Source organism: Falco punctatus (assembly GCF_963210335.1).
Source record: "Falco punctatus genome assembly, chromosome: 10".
Lineage (NCBI taxonomy): Eukaryota > Metazoa > Chordata > Aves > Falconiformes > Falconidae > Falco > Falco punctatus.
This window is the reverse complement of record NC_137590.1, coordinates 20,726,146-20,746,186: the sequence shown is the minus strand read 5'-3', so window position 1 is coordinate 20,746,186 and position 20,041 is coordinate 20,726,146. Positions and strand designations below refer to the sequence as shown.

At 41.4% G+C, this 20,041-nt stretch overlaps 1 protein-coding gene across 5 annotated transcripts in view; it reads left to right on the top strand.

Annotated features, from left to right (window-relative positions):
• Positions 1 to 3,193: 3,193 nt before the first annotated feature.
• Positions 3,194 to 20,041, top strand: part of PPFIA1 (PTPRF interacting protein alpha 1) — a 76,562-nt gene continuing 59,714 nt past the window's right edge. For all 5 annotated transcript variants that reach the window (XM_080404893.1, XM_080404896.1, XM_080404895.1 and 2 more), the window contains exons 1-4: positions 3,194 to 3,317; positions 7,460 to 14,838; positions 15,332 to 16,819; positions 17,004 to 19,637. The gene's annotated coding sequence lies outside the window, so the exon portion shown is untranslated. The remainder of the gene's footprint in view (positions 3,318 to 7,459; positions 14,839 to 15,331; positions 16,820 to 17,003; positions 19,638 to 20,041) is intronic.

Genomic DNA, 20,041 nt, shown 5'->3' with positions numbered 1-20,041 from the left:
GTTTTAAGATTCTTTACTAGGAATCTAGTAACAAAAGCGTGTACTGTAACAAAAACCTGGAAACCATTGGTTTCTTTTTAGTGGAGGGGTGTGAAAGCCTACTGAGAGCAAATACATAGTACATACTTTAGTGATATCCTGTGAAGACCAGCAGTCTTTCACCACAATTTGTTCTCTTCAAAGGTCACTCCAGATCCAATAGCTCTTCCAAGTCCTTTGCAATTGTTTAGTTCATTCCTGTTCCTTGACGTTTTGTGAAAGTGGTTGTAAGCAACTCGCAGAGGAAAGAAGATTTATGAATGAGGCCAGATTCAGTTTTCAGTTTTAATTTGGAACAGACTTTAAAAAATGGTCTTCAGGCCTAACCGAAGGCTGAAGCACAAGCTTCAAGACATGCAGGGCTGTAGAGGCCTCTGGGAACTATCCCCTATGTGAGGGGGGAAAAGTCTTCTGAAACTAATACTGCTTGAATGAACAGGATTGTTTGTCACTGCAAACATCCTTTAACTACATAAATAGATACTTGAAGAGGAGAGGCTTCTTTTTTGATACTGTACCTGTTTCATGTTTGGCTGCTTTCAAGTTCTTTTTACATAGTGCCGTGACTGTGAAGGCTATGTGTCAGCATATAGTGTACCACTACCCTGCATAAATGTTCTGGCTGATAATTTTCAAGTTTTCATTGCTGTTGGTGCCTCTAGACGATGTCACTTGAATATTTGTATGTAATGGAAATGGCTGTAACTTTTCCTTCAGTTTTTTCCTTAAATGATTCTTACAAGTATTTTTCTAATCATAGTACATTAAATATCAGTGATTGTATCCAAGCAAAGGAGCAGTGGGTAATGCAGAAGTTCTCACTTGTTTGCCTTTTTGGGCAGGTACAGTTCTCCAAGTACTTGCTCCAGTACTTCTCAGTATCAGTTGTCAGTTCCAGGCTTCCAGTAGGAGACACGCTGCTGCATTTCAGCTAAATGACTAGCCCACATGTTTCGGACGTTTTTGTTTAATAGATATGGTTGTCATTCTATGATTAAAGAAAATGATTGCTTCAGACATCCTTCATGCCTGTAAGCAATCTTTGCGAGCAGCGTGGAGCAAAGTGCAGTTAGCAAGATGAGTTATGCTTATGGTGAAGCAGTTCTGCAACAGTTCCAAGTTCAATCTGTCCAGTAACATGTTTTTCTTATCCACTTGTAATAAGTCTTCTGGTTCACAGAATATAGACTTATCTGGAATATGAAAATAGGTATACTGCCTACTGCATATAACCGGGATACATTAAGAATCAGTAGGAATAACCTGTTAGTTGTAGCCAAGTGCTCATCAACTACAAGAAATATTCTGCCTCAGAAGATAAAAAGCCTCCTGTTTTTTTAAGGATTTTTATATAGTGGATGTTTTACTGCGTATGAAAGCAATGACCTAGACTGCAGCAATCTGTGCAGTACCTCAGGGCCAATAAAACTTTTTATTAGAGATTAAAAAGTTTATTATTTAAGAATAATCAAAGGGAACGAAATGGAGCAAAGGGAACAAAACCTTTCTGTTGGGAGGAGGGGTAAGGGAAAAGGGTGCAATTTGTAAGGAAATATGTGATGATCCAGTTAGAAAGCTTTTCTTTTCAAATGAAGTATTTTGGATTCCAATACACATCTTTTTATAACTTGCATTCTTGTTTTATATTGTAAAAATTTGTGCACATTTCATTAAAAATGCTTCCTTAAAAACAAAAGAAATGGAGCTGGTTTTTTTTATATATATAATTGGTTTGCTGTCTATGATGAGATCTCTAATTGGGAGAAGATAAATGTTAAGTGTACTTTTAAAGCAAGGAGTGGTGCTGAACAGGCATTAATGTTACCAATATCTTTGGAAGATTGAGGGGGGCGGGTGGGAAAGGCAAAAAGCTTTGTCATTTAATTTCTCAGAAGTGCTAAAAAGGCTATAGTTTTCCTATCAGGAGTAGCATTTGAATGCTGTCGCTCAGGGAAGCTTAAGAAAAAACCACATTCTCTGGCAGCCCTTGGGAGCCCAAAATTGAGTCGCAGTGCAGCGTGCGCATGGGAGACGGGTCTTCTGTTTCCTTATTTTATATCTGCTAATCATGCTGTGGTAAGGATGTTGTGTTTGTTTTATAATTAGTTAAAAACAGCTTATAGCTTATTCTAAGCCTGTTCAGGCTTTTAGGGGATGTTTTCAGAAGTTAAATTGATAGAGGCTTCAGTGTTCTGTGAAGTATATACTGGCACTGAGGTGTTAGCGTGTGCTTAAAGCTTGGAGTGTGTAAGACAAGTAACTTAATTAGTCATTTTATCAAATCCTCTATGCAAGAGTATGTGCCTGTGAGGAATTACGAAAACCTTTTCCTTTTGGTCTCTTGAGAGTCTTGTATCCTTACAGCCTTGATAAAAGAACAAAAAAACATATTGAGTGTAAAAAGTGTCATCTCAGGAGTATTCTCCTCTCAGTTTTGGATGATTGTTTTCCCGTGTCGCTTCACAGTCCCTTTTGGTACTTACATGCCATTTACTATGATTTTTGAAGATATCAATTATATGTTGCATATCAGTTTTTTTAAATGGCGGCATTTTTATTACTGAGCTAGAAAAAGTTTTCTAGACTTTTAATTAAAAATCCTCTTACACAAATTGGTTGTCATAAATATTTCAAATGCCATGCTTTGTTTCCTTTTTTGCCATTCCTCATGCAGAGCAACTATTGCCTCCAGCCTTTGTTTCAGTCCTAAAATAATTGGCTACTTTCTGAAATCTTAATTGCTTCATTTAATTGTTCAAAGCAAAAAGCTTAGTAACTCGTGCTGTATCTCCAAGCACTCTCTGGCACTCAGTGTGTTCTTAATTCAGGCTTTTTGGTTAAGTATTTTTCAATTTAAATTAATTTCTAATCACTGTCTGTCTGTCAAAATTACCAAAACGTGGTTTGTACTGTACTTCTCGTTCCCTGCATAGATCACCTATGTCCTTAAAACGTGTTCCATATTACGGAAAATAGAAGTTGTTTTCCCTCTTTCGTTTATTATAACAACTCTACAAAAGGTTTTGAGAATTACACCTCCAGTAACAGTATAGTAAGTACCTTTTTTAAGGAAAGGAGCTTAATGTCAACTTTGTGTGTCTAAATGCTTCAAAAAGTTATCAAACTGGCTTTTTTTTTTTTTTTTACTTCATAGTGTTGAAGCCTTCAGAGCAGGCTCTTGTGCTGTGTGAAGCTACACAGAAAAAATTGGACCGTTGTCATCAGAGGTGTAAAAAACATGCAACTAGGATTTTATGTGGTAGGCATTTTATTTACAGGTGAGCCTGGTTTTCTAGAACTTTTTGTAAAGTAATAATCTTGCAATTAAAAATGCTTACAGTTTTGATAATGTTTTCTTTCCTGTTTCTTAATTCCGTTATTCCTGTTGATCCCAGCAGGAGTATTAACTTTAGAAAATAATTTGCAGAATGTAATCAATGAGCACTTCTTATTGTGGTCTAACTTTAAAAGGCTGTTAACAGCCTATTCTGCAAGTGTACACATTAGCTGTGGCACAGATTTGTCCAAAGGGATGTATGAAGACTACATTTCTATACATGAGTTGGTAAGTGGATTTTGTGTGCAAAGCTGGTACCAGATTTTACATACAGTAAGCATATAAACCATGAGAAAGGTTTGGTCTGAAAGTTAAGTTAAGCTCCAAAACTTTTCTTGTCATTAAGGTCAATATGTGAACAACTGAACTAAAGGCTTATCTTTTTTTCTTTTATTTTCCCCCACCAGCAGTCTCCCTGCCAGGTGCTTCCTGTTGCTTCTAGGCATATTTCCACATTTTGAAAAAAAAAAAAACAAAAAAAAAGTTGCAAAGAAAATGTGAATTAAAAGGGTGCAGCGCATGGCAGGTCTGGGCCCATGGCTTCTGGGATCCGCATCCTGTATATTTTTTTTTCTTTATGTTATGCTCAATGTGAGCAGAATTTAGTCACAGCTTCCCGTCCCTACCGTGGGAAACCCTGGATAGCCTGAATTACCCCCAAAGCCATTATCCCCATGGCAACCATGGCACAGCAGTACACAGGGCATGTGGCTGCAGCTATCCCAGCCAGCTGAATAATGTTTGGAAGCTGTTACTAATTGTGAGATTTGCTGCAGTCTCCGGTCGGTGACCATGTCAAAACCCCAAGCTCGGAGTGCAGGAATGTAAAATGAAATTTCTTGACTGAATTCTCCCCTTTTGCTTCCACTGCCCCGTTGGGACAGGGCACACAAGAGAGCGCGGGGCTAAACATTTAAGAAATTTCAACTTTCAACATTCTTCTAACCACCAGTTTAGCACAAGGCACTTTCATTTCTGTATCCAGCTTGAACAGTAAAATTCGGACTTGTGTGTCTAACTGCATGTTTGTGCATGAAGTAGCTAATAAATACACAGATGTATTAAAACTAATTAGAGCTAAAACCAACAAAGTATACATTTCTAGCTAACAGCTACTTGCAGCTTTGTTATGTACCACTTAAGTTACTCACTGTGGACCTGCTCATAAAATTTTGTTAAATGTATTCTACTTTTTAAAACATATTCTACTTTTTACAAAAAAATAGTGCTTTGATGCTAAAGAACTTTATGTCTCCATATGGTATGTGTGATTCTTTAAATCAAAATGTCAAATTCCACATCTGGCCTATGAACTTTAAGGGATATTAAATGTTACAGTATATCTTAGATGACTGTATTTTTAAGGCACTTCACACCATATTTTTTTCCTTTCATTTCCTGGAACTTCAGAGTTCTGAGCACTCCAGCCCTGACTCACTTCAAACCTTTATTCACATGATCAAGTGAGACCAAATGAGTAAGAATAAACCCCTTTGGTTCATGTAAGATGAACATAATAAAACAGTAACATGAGCGAGTACCTCAGTTTTGAGCAAGAGGCACCCATACTGTGGACTTTGATTGTAAGAGTAATTATGTGGATGGGGCGCTCATTTTCCACCCTGCTTTCAGTACAAGAATAAATGCTGGGGAAGGGAGGTATCCATGCCACTTCAGTTCTTAGCCAAGATCCTGAACTTTCCTGGAGCTCCTTGGCATATGTAACTAATGCGTGTGCTCCCTACAGCCTCTCTGGGTAACTAAAAGCAGCTGGAGCATGGCACAGGATATCTGATCATGTTTTTGTCCCTAGGAGTATCTCTTCCTTCTAATTTTGCTTGAAGTGGGAATGGACGTGGGAATCCATCAGTGAGAAATCCTTAGCCCTAGAAATTCCTGATTCTACACTAATCATTTCTACTGGATAAGCTACTCAGTAGTGTGAAAGGACCAGATCGTTTTGCAGCTTGAAAGCCAAACACAGATTTCACCTGTCTTTACATCTGTGAATTAATGTTTGTGGAAGTGTCTAGACCAACAGTCTCAAAGCAGATACCTTTGCAAAAACAGCTGATGTATTTAACCAATTTTATTATCAATCAACAGCTTTGAAAATACATTAAGTGCGAAAGCAAACTCAGTAACACCATGGTGTATTTGCTAGGTTAGTAGTCTTACTGTTTTGTAGAGTATTATTTGGGATACTTGGATTTAGGTTGAACTGAATTTTTTTAAGGGTGACTGTTTTAATAATCAGTGATTCAAATAGGGTTGTGCCATGTCTTGAAGGGCTGTGCCATGCCAGAAGAGGCCTCACCAGTGAAGTCTGATGTCTCTTGCGCAGGTCTGAGTTGTGGGGAGCTCTACTTGTTTTGCGAGGTCTGAGAACTTCCCACAGGCTAATTCAGAGGAATTAGAGAAAGAATTATGGAGAAATTAGATCACAGTTTCTTTTATTCAAACGGTACCTGAAGTGCCTCATAGGCTTGTACCATTTTCACCTTTAAAAGGTTACTTTCATCCCTTATCTCCCTCCTGCAAACTTATACCCCCACACATCATTAAATGTTGAATAATTCTAGCACGCAAGCCTGAGGGAGGACAAACACTTGTTTTCTTGGTGGTTTGAAGAAGACTTTGACATTTCTTGAATTATCTGTAGTTATTCAGACAGCCTGTTCCAGTGGTTTTTAATGTATTCAAATAGGATATGACAACCTCAGCTAGGGAAAAATGGGCGCGGATGGAATTGCCACAGTACCTGTAAGCAGGTCAGGGAATATCCTGTTTTTGGAACGTTACCATGTCAGATGTTACAGCAGCAGTGGCAGCTTCCTGTTTGTTCCACGCAGAGAGAAGTAATGGGGAGCTGCTGGCCAAAATGCTGCCAGCCTCTTTTGGTCACGTATTTTGGTACTACAAAGGTGGTGTTATTGAAGGCAGACAAAAAAGCCTCTAATCATGCAACCAAACTGAACCCTAGGAGCTGCCAAACCCTCCCTTTGTGCACTCCTAAACCTTGCTAAGAACCAACTGGTGCCCATGTACGCAGGCTTTTCTGCAGTATTTTGGCTGCAAACTGAGACAACTAAGAGATGCTATCTCTGAGCACTTAAAACTGGGAGTCAAGAACCTTCCCCATCACCGCTACTGGACATCCTGACCTTTCTGCAGAATGTATGATAACCCAATCCAGCAAAATATCGCTGGGTTTGGTACCTCAAACTTTAAAATTGTCACTGTAGATTTTGGCTGGCATAAAATTTGATGATGCTGTTTACAGCAACGATCTGGGACTGCAGAATTTACCTTCATTGTATCACTTATACTGAATATTTCCCTTATTAGCTAAATATCCATGGACACATAGCAGGTAAAGGCTGAATACTTTAAGCAAGGAACATTACTATTTGTACATTGCTTAAAGGTATATTGGAATCAAACTTGTGCCACAAAATAACATATTTTGGTGAAAGTAAACTGTGTGGTATATTATGGGAGAGAAAGAAAGTGTTGGATGTGAAAATTACCTGCCTCCCAAATCCTGATATGCTTGTGTATGTGTATATACGCATATCTTCCTACATGTGTGAGTGTATAGTGTGTGTATACATATGCATAGACGCACACACCCTTAAGTAAAGTTATTTGATATAATCTGGAAACAAGACTTTCCTGACAGGGCCATTTCTCAATACTGCTTCTCAAACTTATGTCTATCATTTACAAGCTGTATACTATCTCTGTAAAGAAATATGTCCCTGTGACAATCTCTAGGAGCAGTCCTAGTTTTGCTGGAAACATTGGTGGTGTATTTCTTGGCTAACACTAAATATAAAGTACAAATTCAGGGCCAGCTGCTGCATCTTCAAGATCAGGCAGAGCAAAAGTGATTTCAAATAATTTTTTTAATCTCACAGAATTCACTGCAAAAGTTGGCTTAATTCCTAGTACACATTAGAGCAGTCATTGGTTACTATAATTTTCAGCTTTTTCCTTCAGTCTAATATTTTGGGTCAATACAAAATCTATGATGCTGACATTAATCCTCTGTTCTCTTCCCTGTTACTTTTGCACTTGCAGGCAGCAGCTGTAGGCACCGAAGAAATTATTTAACAGCATAGTTTGGAAATGATATACCTGACCAAAGTAAAAGGAAGAATCTTTCCTTCTCGTTCTGCATGCACTTTTATGGTGCCCCTGAATGGTTATGGCAGAAGATTGGTGAGTCCCTGCCATTTCAGGCTTTGGCTTCACAGGTAAAAAGTACAAAGAACGAGTTAGTGCCAAGTTCCTCGATGGCTTTTGTGGCAAGGGCAATGGTTCACTAGACTGAAACTGCCAAATTGATCTCACCTTGGCTAGACTTAATATTTTACATTCATGTATGAGGAAATGTTAATGATTCCTGGAAGTTTTAGGCATCTTTATTCAAAATTGTTTAAGGGTCAAAGGGAAGTTAAAAGTTTATTTGGATTTCTGAGAAGATCTGACCTGTATTTGGAGTACTGACTGATTGTGCGTAGCATGAAAGGAAAAGTGACCAATATTCCTGTAGCTCTTTGCCTGAAAGCTTAAGTGTATTGTGGCAGCTTAACTTATAGACCTAAGCTAGAACTTGTTTGTGAGTCAATATTGATGTTGACACTTTTAAATGTGAATTACAATGCAAACAGATGGTATGGTCAAAGAGTCTTTCATATGAACTGTGTTCAGGAGAACAAGGAATTTAGTTTTGAAATAAATCATTGGCTGTGCTTGTTACAGCACAGATGAACAATGTCAGGTCTGCTGTTTTCTCTGTTGTGAATTATTCCCCTTTATCTTACATGTGGCTTTCAGCCATCTTCTAATTTTTTTTTTTGTTGTTATTCTGACTTGGTTTAAGGATTAACTTAAAACAACGACAAGGCTTTTTCAGCTTTTGTCCACCTTCCTAGAAATAATGGTTTCTTAACCAAAAGCAGGGAGAGGACAACCTTTCATACCTTTTTCTCTTGGTTGTTTGGGGTTTTTTTCCCCTCACAAGCTACATGCCATGTACAATCAGCAGCTAGATTGTAAATGGATTTTTATGTAATAACTGCCAGGATTAATTAATTGTAATTTGACAAAAGCTACGTGAAGACCTCCATACAAAGGAACAAGGCATTCAGGCAAATGGAAAAAGGCAAAAAGAAAACTTGAGTGACTAAGAGAATTATCTGGCACAACACAGGGGCAAATCTTTTGTTGGAGGCTAAGATGAGTCAAAAGACTACATGTGAAGACCTCAACGGCAGCTGAGGACATGCTGGATCAAACCTCAGGTGAAGATAATGACACTCCTGTAAGATACTTGAACTCAGAAGAGTGACCCATAGGGATCAGTCAAGAAGCACAACCTGCATATGTGAATTCTGACTCCAACTAGAGGAGGCAGTATGAACTGTGGTTGGTGTTCATGCTCATAAATGTCCATATAGGGGGGGGGTGGTGGGAGTCTGTTTTCACTGTTATCCCTGCTGTCCCTGCTGCCATCTCTGCAGTGGCCACTCTGCCGTGCGCTTCTGTACACAGCACTGTAGTGTGGGTACCACTCTACGCACAAAACCAAGCCTCATCTGGGGCCTTGGCACTTGTGTCTTTGGGGCAGACAGAAAGCCATGTTATGCCAATATCAAACAGGAAGTTAATATAATTACTTCCAGCAGCATTAGCTTCAGTTTACAATGTAAGTACTACTAAGTAGTAGCTATCTGGAGCTGTGTATGTCTTGCTCTGTTCTTAACAAAAGATTTTTTTAAATTTTTTTTTCTAGAAGGGGATGGAGAAATTGCCCACTTCAGTTGAGCTTCAGTTGTATAATTGAGAAATTGCTATTGAAGTCAGGAGAATTAGGTATTGACTCTGGAAGACGTAAGTATTGTACATGATCATTAATAACATAGATGGAGAAGATTTTACTGAAGTACGCTGCCTTTGTAGTTGAGAGAATTATTGGTATTTAGGGTCTCTGACTATGTGTATGGAGTGCACTCAGTCCCCAAAACTTATAATTCCAAGGGCTGCAGAAGGCATTCCTCAGTTTTTCCATCCTTTGCGTGCTCCCTGACAGTAAGTTTTAGAGAGGAGATTCCTGTAAATTTGGCCAGGTTAGTAACAGGCTTACTGGTGCCAAGCCAAGAAGAGACAACACAGTGCTAGGTTAACAGTTGGACTCAGTGATCTTAAAGGTCTTTCTAACCTATGTGATTCTATGATTGTGTTTTGATTAATTGTTAAAAAAGATGCTTCAATAAGGTTGTAGGTACCATTAACACATACATCTTGATACCAGGATATCTTAGCAGCAGTAAAATTATAATTTCAGACAAGAACCTGAAAACTGCCTTTCTTTAAGGGAAATGTGAATCCAGCAGTAGGAATAACCTGTGCAAGCAGGGTGGCGCAGAGGCAGCTGCCGCTTCTGTTGACATTAGGGATGCTGCTGGCATCCTGCCTTCTCCGTGAGGCACTGTGGGTTCTCCTCCCCACTGCATGTTTCACCCAGGTCATGTGCTGCATGCTCTAGGTTTATGGATTTGCTGGGTATTTTGCTCAAAGTCATGGTGTTTCTTCATAAGTGAAGGATGAGACCTCTTGCAGCTCTCTTGGCTTTTATGTTGACAGGCGTACACTATCTTTCATGCAGTTGTTAGTTAAACATCAGAGTAGTGTACACTTTATGGCTGAAGGGTAAGGACAGACCAATACAGAAGCAATCAGGGAGGGAATTTACTTCAAAAGATGCTATAATAATTTTGCAAAAGAGGAGAAGCACCATTTAACTATATTTCCTTTATTTTTCTTAATATTTGTTTCAAGCTGACTTGAGCACTGTTCCCAAAGGTCTTGTTTTTTTCCTCTGGCAAAAGTAGAGCTGCTCTTTCTAAAGTATTGTCTGTTTTCCCTGAAGGTTCCCTTATGACTCTGATTGCTTTTAAATGTCACTGTGCTGCTTAAGGCTACTAGTAGGTGGTCTGAGCTGAATGTTTACTGTTACATGGCTTATACCTATACTTATTTTCCATGTCAGATCTTGACCTAGTAACCTTCCTCTTCTCAAAATGCCGAAGGTGAAATTTAGTTTTAAATGACTCGGTTGCCTAGGCAGAAGTGCTGTTAATTAGAACAGGAAATTAATATTGGGAGATAAACTTTCTTTAGTAGCAGTTTAATACACCATATCTATTGGCAGACAATTTCATCTGAGCCTTAGGATCACCTTGAAACTGGGGATGTTTTTGGCAAAATACTTTGCTGCCATTGCAAGTTTCCATAGCTTTTAGAATTTTTATCTGTTGCAGTTTTCTTTATGACTTCATTTTGAGGCTGTGGTGTTTTTTAGTCACCATCTCAGCCAATTAATCTTAGCAAATTAATATTTTTAGTAAATACTGTGAAGACAACGGGGAGCTCTAAAATGGTGAAAATGAACATTTACATAAACTAGTGATTCACTGAAAGCATTATTTACATTTTCATTTGCCTATAAGCTGAAGCTCGTTGCACAGAAAAATCATTCTGCATTGTTCACACACATATGATTTGGGACTAATACCTTACCAACATTATTATCTTCACATACACAAGTTAGTAGTTCAATTCAGCATGCATCTGAATAATGAAGATAGTGATTGCTGCACACAATTTCATACAGGCAATGTGAATGTAATGAAAGGTATGTTATCGTTTGAAGTCTAGTCAGTTAAGGATTAAAAATATTGTTAAGTGCTATTTGAGATCTCTTTATTTTTTAAATGCTTTATCTACTTTACCATAGTATGAAGGACTAATGATAGAGGATCCTGAGTACATAGAAATCATGGTCCACTTAGCTTAGTGCCTACTCCAAAGCCACTTGAAACAGTAGGAGCCTTTGCATAGCAGGCAGAGTGAAAAAACCCTGTTTTTTTCCTCCAAACTGATCTACGGAACAGAAGTGTTACTTCACATGTAAATCCTTTTTATTCTAATCAGACTATTTATAAAGCTAATTGCATATATTATCAAAATAATACAATCCTTCAATTTTATTTTTCTCTTTTAACAGTTCTCATAACATTCCAAAAGCTGAAGTCTCAATTTTGAAATGATCCACACAGAAACCCACTTGTGTTCTCTCGAGGTCTTGTGAAGTAAACAGGTGAAAGCTCAATGTCAACAGAGCTCACTGTGGGATCAGTGCATGCGTATACAGGGTGTTTTGGAATAAAAATAACACAATTATTTTTTCTTCATAATTTTTCACATATTGTGAGAGATTGCCATGGTTCTAAAGCTGTTGGCTCTTGTCTTGCAAATACATAACTTAATTGCAAACCAGTTAAAATTAACAAGACAGACAAAGCTTAGGTTGCTAAATCTAAAGCAATGAAGCCAATAACAGCATTGTTTATTTCTATGGACATGCACATTCTTTTTACTTGCTTTCCTACAAACAAGGTGTGCTGTTTCTCACACGTATCCAGCATCCCAGCCCAGATTCATCTCACACTGGTTTGGACATCTAACTACAGCTCCCACGGCAGGAGTCCAGTGTCCATAGGCTCCTTCTGTAGTCAATGAGGAGAGATAAGCATCTTGAGCGGGTGATTCATGGACCACACCAAAGATCTGAATCACTCCCATGGAGTGGCTCTCTCACTTCACTGATTACAGAGGCGACCAAGGGTAAATGGGTTCATGATGTAGGTGGTCAGCCAGGTGGAATGTATCCAGACCTGTTCTAGTTAGTCAGGATCTGCATTGTCACAGCTGGTTCTGAATTCTTGACTCCAGAGAGCTGCTGCTTCCAATACTATTCACAGCTACCTCACGTGAATGAGGCCTTTCCTAAAACTATGTTTTTTTTAAAAAAAAGAGTAGCTAAATAATGCACAACCCTATTGCCCTGAACTTGTAACTGAATGTACGTTTAGGAGATATTGTCATTATAGTTCCAAAAGACCTGTTTTAAGATGTGCTGGAATTGGTATGCTCATGTAGTGTACACTACGTTTGCATTAGATACTAGGGGTATATTTCACTCCAGATTGAAATAAATTATGCTTTGCTTTAGAAATTCTTTCTAGCTCAAGGGGATTTCTGCCACTGTAAATCCATACAAGAAAGACAACAGCTGCAATAATTCTGAACTGCAAATTGCACAACTGAAGCTGAAACTAAGCAGAAAACCTTTTCAAGTTCACTGGGTTTGTGCTTGAGTGGGCATATGTGCTTTTGGTTGCAGGAATAGCAGCTAAATTTAGAAAATATTTATGCTCTTGACATAGGTATGATTCCCATTAAAATAAATTGTGTAAGTTAGTCAGAGTTTTCTGCATGTCTCCAGTTTCTTGTGTGTTTTGTGGAGACTTTTGTTCTGATCAGGTGCACTAAGTCCAACTCAAAACCCACTGAAATTTTGGAGAAGCCAATTTTGATTTGATTTACACTCGCCTAAATCTGACACAGATCTATGTAGTCCCATATTATACAAATAAAATGTCGATGTAAAGAAGAACTGTGTCAAGGCATAGTTTCTAGAAGTTATGGCTTTTGTTGCCGAAGGGCTGACACATTTACTAGTAGTGCACTTATCTTTATACATGGGCATAACCATTAATTACCTCTGTCCTCTTCTCTATAGGCCACCTTCCAGCTTCTTCCCCTCTCGTTCCTTCTCCCTCAGGCAAAGCGTCTCTTCTGTCTAGCAACCTCTGGAGACATTTGTTACGGTAACAGAATAGTCCAGGTCAGGTCTGCCTACCGACAAAAGAATAATCAGCGCTGTTGGCAAAAATCGTGTTCTTTCATCTATTCATTTTGGTATGAAATGCCTGAAATGTGTTCAAAATGCATTTTGCTGATAAGTCATTAAGTCATCTATAAAGGACAGGGAGTAAATAAGGTAGCATTGGCTCGACTCAGAAGGAAAAAAAAAAGCGTAGGCAATCTTGGACTATTTTCAGCAGAGGTTTTGTGCTAGTGTAGGGTGGCTTTGAGGCTCACAAAGGAAATTTCAGTACAAATGAACCATAAAGCACTCTGTGGGCAGTGAAAGCAGCAAATGCAACCCTGCGCTGCTGTGAAGCGAACGGAGGAACGCTTTGCTTTTTTTTGCCTTCTGGTGAGCAGCTCTTCCTCACGGTGAGCGGGTGGCAGCAGGTGTTTGTCCTCAGAGCTGCACTGCCAGCAGGGAAGGCAGTTCGGCACGGCTGCACCCTGACACCTCGCTGTGCAAAACTTGCTGGCAGGAAGAGGCTGCTGTTTTGCTGAGCTTGGATAAACATTAGGATCCAATTTATCATGTGACGGGAAAGGAAAGCTTTTTTTTTTTTTTTTCCCCTGTTTTTAACAGCTTTTGTTTGAATTTCATCCTATGGTTTTGAGGTGCAAAGAGTGGAGAGTTATTTAACCTGGGTCTTTGAACTTATTACTTTGCTGTCAGCTGATGTAGAGTATGGCTCTCTCTGGACATGTCTACAAGCATTACATCTCACTAAATGACACAGACAGGGAGCCAGACCTCTTGCTGAACTTACAAAAGAGACATCATACTCATTTCATTTAAAAGATCTGAGCTGCTAGTGCTCTTCAGGTTGTATGGTATATCTTGAGTTACATGCCCGGGAGGAATTAAAAAGGAAACCCTTTTCCTTGTACTCCAAAGTAAATAGGAATGCTGAGAAATATTTGGGTATTTGCAGAGCCTGGGAGTTCTCCCGACTTTATTATTTCATGTGTATTATGTGCAACACAGAGCATTATGCAAAAATCTGATTATTCAGCTGTGTTTTGTGGCATTTGAAGTCCTGACCCTATGCTGATCTGCTCTGGGCTATGGTGGACTGCACACAGGGATAGCAATATGGCTTCAAAATCAGGCCTTTCAGATATTTCTGAGGCGCCTCAGAAATTCTGCTGTATTCACAGTCTGGGCTTTTGAGTATAGTGTTTACAAAGCGAGGTGCCTAATGAAGGTATTTGCAGTACATCATGTGGGAGGCATATTCCTTAACTATGATATTCTGGATTCAAGTTCCCTCTTGGACTAAGACATCCTTTTGAGCATGAATAAATACCTAGCTCTTTATACCTGAGGAGTCAGTGCCTCCCTTTTATACAGCAGACATTTATATGCCATGGGAACTCTGTTCCCACCTGAGGCTGAAACCCATTTCTCAAGAAAGTGCCTAACCATTTCCATCTCTCCTCTGAAACTTGTGTAGAAAGTGATACGTGATTTGAAGGTGACAAAGATAAAGGTGACAAATCCTTGAGGCTGAGGAGGGTCTGCAGCTAAAACCTCCTGCCTCTTTGATGGGAAGTCCAACTGCAGATGTGAGGAGCTGAGAAATCTGAATGCGAGAGTGTCTCTGCCTTGTTAACAAACTGGTTGAAGTGAAGATTCATATATGGAGTTCATTCATACTTATTCTTCAATTCAGAATTGTGTGGTACGTCCTTTGCTTTCCTAACGAAGCATGGTTATAGTTAGTATGACTGTTTATTTTTGGTTTTAACTACTTAAGGACAAAGAAAAACATAGTTTCAAAAGAAAAAAAACAACCCCGTTCCAAGTCATGCCAAACTGAGAGAAAATGTAATGACATCTTTTAGGATCTAGGTGAATACCAAGGTTCACTTATTAATTTATTCTACACAACCTGGCTCTGAGATCTGTTAATCTGACTGGATGTATTGCAGTGTCCAGTTTGATAGAGATTATCAACTCTGTGCCTATTACAGTGTTTAACTTTTTGCCTTTACATTCACAAAGTCTCCATTTGATTCATACGTTAAATGTAAACCAAATCAGGCCAGATTCTTTCTACTATCATTATTAGTTTTCATTTTTTATGTGTGATGAGTTGAAGCAGTACTGTGTTTGTTCATGCGGCTGTAAATTCCACTTTAGTTTTCAGCCTTGTTTTGGTTGTGCTTGAACAGGTTATTTTGAAGACGCTGCCTTGACAGCTCCTTAGACTGAAGTTGTCTTCATCCGCAGAATGGTACAGCAAAAGTAATCAAGATGAAAGGTGAGATTTTTGCCTTTCCTAGCATGCACTGTCCACCAGGATTCTGACCTGGAAGGACTTCCTTGACTTGCAACATTGGTTAGGCAGGGCCAGGTCAAACAGTTTCAGCACATTTGAACCCTTACTCCCAAATAATGAGGACAAAATAATAGCACTGTTCTATCAGTAAAGGTATCTCGTGACTCCATCACCCTCACCACCACAGCTGACTCATCCGAGAGACATATTCACAGGGAACAAAAATCCAGACCTCAGTTTAGGAAGGGGCAAGGCACAACCTAGAAGGTCTGCAAGGAAGACTTAGCGCTTGGCAGTGACTCTGCCACAGGGCAAGCCTCAGCATTGGGAATCAGTTGCCTGTGCTGGCTGTCCTATTCAGATCTGTGCTGCTATGCTGGAACTGTTCATTGCTTGTCAATTAGTGCCAACAAGATAATTCCCTTAATTCCTTGAAAATATTTTGAAATGTGAGTTTTTTGCATTTTTTCAATTTCTTTTCCAAAAGTAGTTATGGTCCCAATCCTAAAAATTGTTCCCTTCTGAATAAAATTCAGAATTCTGAAATTAATTTCTGAATTCATTGAAGCAACTGCAGCGTGGAAACTTTGGCTGGGATGAAATTCCATGCTCTTTTTTATCAATGGAAATATTTCATTTTTCTGGTAATAAAGAAGCCTAAGAAATACCTGATTATCATCAGTTGTTGGTAGCTTATTTTAGCATACTTTAATTGTTACACATGCACACTTTATTTAAAACTTCATCATGCAGTAGTTGAGGCACAATAGTTCAGCTGCAGGTCTCCATTGGAGAATGATAAAAAAAAAGTATTTATTTATATACCTTTACCAGTTTGTAAAATACATTTTTCCTCCTCTCAGAATTAACATAAAATACTCTTCCTTGCTTCAAAAATATTTTTTGTGCAAGCATGAAATCTAGAAACTGTACAAACTGGACCTAGAGTAGATCAGTGGAGGTAATGTCCGAAATGGCTGTTCTGCTACTACAGGTGGAAAGACTGTTTTGCCTGTAGGGCATTATTTGAAGAACTGGTGCTTAGACTATTATTCAGAAATGATTTCACAATGAAATCAGTAATTTTCAATATTGAGGGCTTTCTACTAAAAATTAAGCAGGTGTCACTTTGATATTAGACTTGAAGTATAAGTGACAACAAAATGAAGATAGCAGGGGAAAAAAACTAATCTTCCAAAAAGTTACTAAAATTGAGTGGGTTTTTTTAATAATGAGCAAGAAGAATTTCTTTGATCTTTTAAAATGCTTTTCTGTTTTTAAAGTCTTACTTTACTAGACTGGCATCAATTTGACTTCTTTACACTCCTAAATATTGCACTACAGAAGAACAAAAGAATTCTCTGAAATCCTAGTCTGAGAGGTAAGGAAATACCACCTCTCCTCCTCTGCCAATATTTTTTCATCCTATGTATTTGTGACCATGCTTAGAAAACTGGCTTTTTTTTTCACTTGCATATGAAAAGTTTAAGTATTTTTACTAGTAGTTTACTAGTAGGTTTCATCAAGTGGGTCAAGCTGGCAAAGTATTTTTGTTTTCTTTACAGAATCAGACAAAATCAGCTCCTGTGGTGTATAAGGAATAGAGTCATCAACGAATTGCATGCAAGTTATGGGAGACAATTTTGTTGATGTAGATAAAGACAAAAAGAATTTGGAGCAATGAAACAGAAGCATCTATCTGTAGAAACATGCTTAGAAATAAAGAGCCGATTGCATTCAAGGTAATCTTCAGGGCCTAGTTTTAAGCGTTAACTGCCTTTGGCCCCAGAAACACGTTGCTGTGCTTCATAAGCATAGCCCAGATTTTGCTGATTGGTATATATTAATTTGAATTATGTGACAGAAACCCTCAGTGTGGGTTAAACGCTCAGTAGCAGGTTGAAGGAGAGGGCTAGGTGAATGATGCCTTCCTTCATCCCCTCCCATGATCATCTGAAGTAGTTCAAGTTAAAATCGAAGCTTCTAAGTTTCTAAATATATCAGTATAAATCAAAGCTTCTAAGTAACAGCAATGAGCTATACTGAGACTATTTGACAACACAGGTTAATTCATAACATTGGGAGGTTTCCTCAGGAAGAGCACAATTGATTTTGGATTGCTTTTGCTACTCTTTCTACCTTGAAAAGTCAGACCTCAGTATTTATACAATCACACTTCAATGGTGTATTACTCAGCATTAAATCTGTGCTAACCGGTATTTGGCAGAACTTGTGATTTGAATGTACTTCATAATATTTCGCTTTTTCCTTAAAAGTTCCAGCTCCCAGTCAGTGATTACATCAGACTCTTCAAGAGGGGGAAAAAGAAATCTAGACCTCATGGCTGTAGAGGAAAAGCTTAAAAATGTGACCTGAATTCACCCTAAGGGCTCAAATACCACAGGGAAAGAGCACAATGTAGTAAATCTGTAATTGTAAAGAGTTTCCTATTTGGGGGAAGGAAGAGTGACTCATTAACGATCTTTTCTATCCAGTGCTAGGTGTCTATATGCTCTGTTTACAAATTAAGGATCATGTAATCCAGTCACAAATCTGTACAACTTTCAGTGCAGGGGCTGCTATTTTTTGGCATGATGTGCCTCTGTCAGTGTAACTGGCCCTTGATGCTTTTCAGAGCTTTTCACTACAAAAGCAAGAATAGGGTCCAAAATGCAAATCATTTATTCATAGTGGTAACACAAATGGAAGAAAGAAAAGAGATTTTTCTAAGCTTTGCCTACAAACTGCAACCTTACTCATGTGCATGGTGAAAGCTTTAGGAATGTGATCCTCCAGTAACAGAGCAAAAGCCATAGAAACACAAGTGGAAAGTGTTTATATGCTGGATTTGAAACAGTTTTGATTGGGAGGAGGGGAACAAAAAAAAACCCCACCCCAAAGCCAAACCTGTTTCCTGTGGAGAATAAGCTCTGCTAGTAGAGTCGCCCATTGCTGGGGCTGTGTGGGGGCCATGGTGGCACGGCTTCCTCACAAGGCGAGGTGGGAGAAGCCTTTGGCGCCCACGCTGAGCCTTCGGACAGCACACACGCCGGATTACTGGTGGCAAGCTTCCTCACAGCGGGAGAAGCCTTCGGACAGCACACACACTAAATTACTGGTAGCACAGTTTCCTCACAGAGTGAGGCGGGAGAAGCCTTCGGCGCCCGTGCCAAGCCTTTGGACAGCACATGTGCTGAATACAGCAGCTGACAGCTTGTTGTCTTCTGTGGCCCAGAGACCCACACAGGCCTTGGATCCTTCAGCTGCTTTACTTGCCACAGAGCTGTTAGTTACACTGTTTAATTGGTTAAAACCATCACCTCACAGCTCTGCGAGGCACACATGGCTAACCACCTCTGTCGAGTACTTCTGAAAGCGTGGTGTGATGGTGCAGGGGGCGGGCTGAGGCCTGGGAGCAGCTAAGGGCCAGGCAGGCACGTTGGGGTGACGGGTGCGCTGAGGCGACGGGCACGGGCAGAGCGATTGAGGCAGGGCCCGGCTCCAGCTCGCCGTGGGCAGGAGCGGCCAGACCCGCCTGGCAGGGCCCTGCCACAACACGCAGGCCCCGGGAAGGGCTGCGATTGCGGGGCGACTCTGGCACGCACAGAGCGGTGATGACTCTCTCCTGCCCTGTTGCTCAGCCCTCAGCAAGCACGCCTCCTGCCCTAGGGCTCTTGCTGCAAAGACGGCGGCCCTGCGTTCGGGCGGGCACCCGTGGGCGGCGGGAGTATCGCTTGGGATAGGGGCGGGCGGCTCACCGGGGCTGCAGGCGGCCTCCGCGGGAGAGCGGGTCTCGAACCTGCAACCCTACCCGGTGGGGAAGGAGGGCAGGAGCGGCCGAGCCCCGCCGCGCGGTGCATTGTGGGCCCCCGCACTGATTTATGCAGGAGCCGCAGAGGGCGCCGGGAGAAGCAGGAGGCGGTGGAGCTGGGTGCTCGGTGCTGGCGGGTCGGGGGCCGGCGGCGGCGATCGGGGCTCTCCGAGCGGGCAGGGCCTTTGCCGCCCCCTGAGGCCGCGGCGGCACCGCCGGGCCCGGGACGCGGCGCGACGCAGCGGCACCTACCTCGGCCTCAGCCGGCCCCCTTGCCGGCCACCACGGACGTGGAGGAGGAGGAGGCGGCGGCGGCGGCGGGCGGAGCCGGGCCGGGCCCGAAGGGACGCGAGTGCGCCCGCCGCGGGGGAGCCTGCCCCGCCGCTCGGTAGGGGCCGCAGGGAGCGCTCGCTCGGCTCTCGCGGCGCCGGGGCCTCCGCGGCCGGGCTCGCCCCTCAGGGGCCGCGCTCAGCCCGAGCCGGCTACGTGCGGGCAGCCGCGGGGCCGCGCTCCCGGCGCCGCTGGGGCCTCTGGCGGGGAGGGAGGAAGGCCCGGCCCGGCGCTGCCCGTGAGGGGCGGAGGGGGGGCAGAGAAGCTCCGTCTCCTCGGCCAGCATCTTCCTTTGTCGGGCCCTGCCGCGGGACGAGGAGCGGCGAGACCCGGGCGGCGAGCTGCCGGTGCCGCCGCCGCCTCCCTTCGGGGCCTTCCCCCCGCCGGTGCCGGGCGCTGCCGCCGCTCGGCCGGTGCCTGCCGCCCCTCTCGGTTGGATTTCTGGGCTCGGGAGCACCGCCG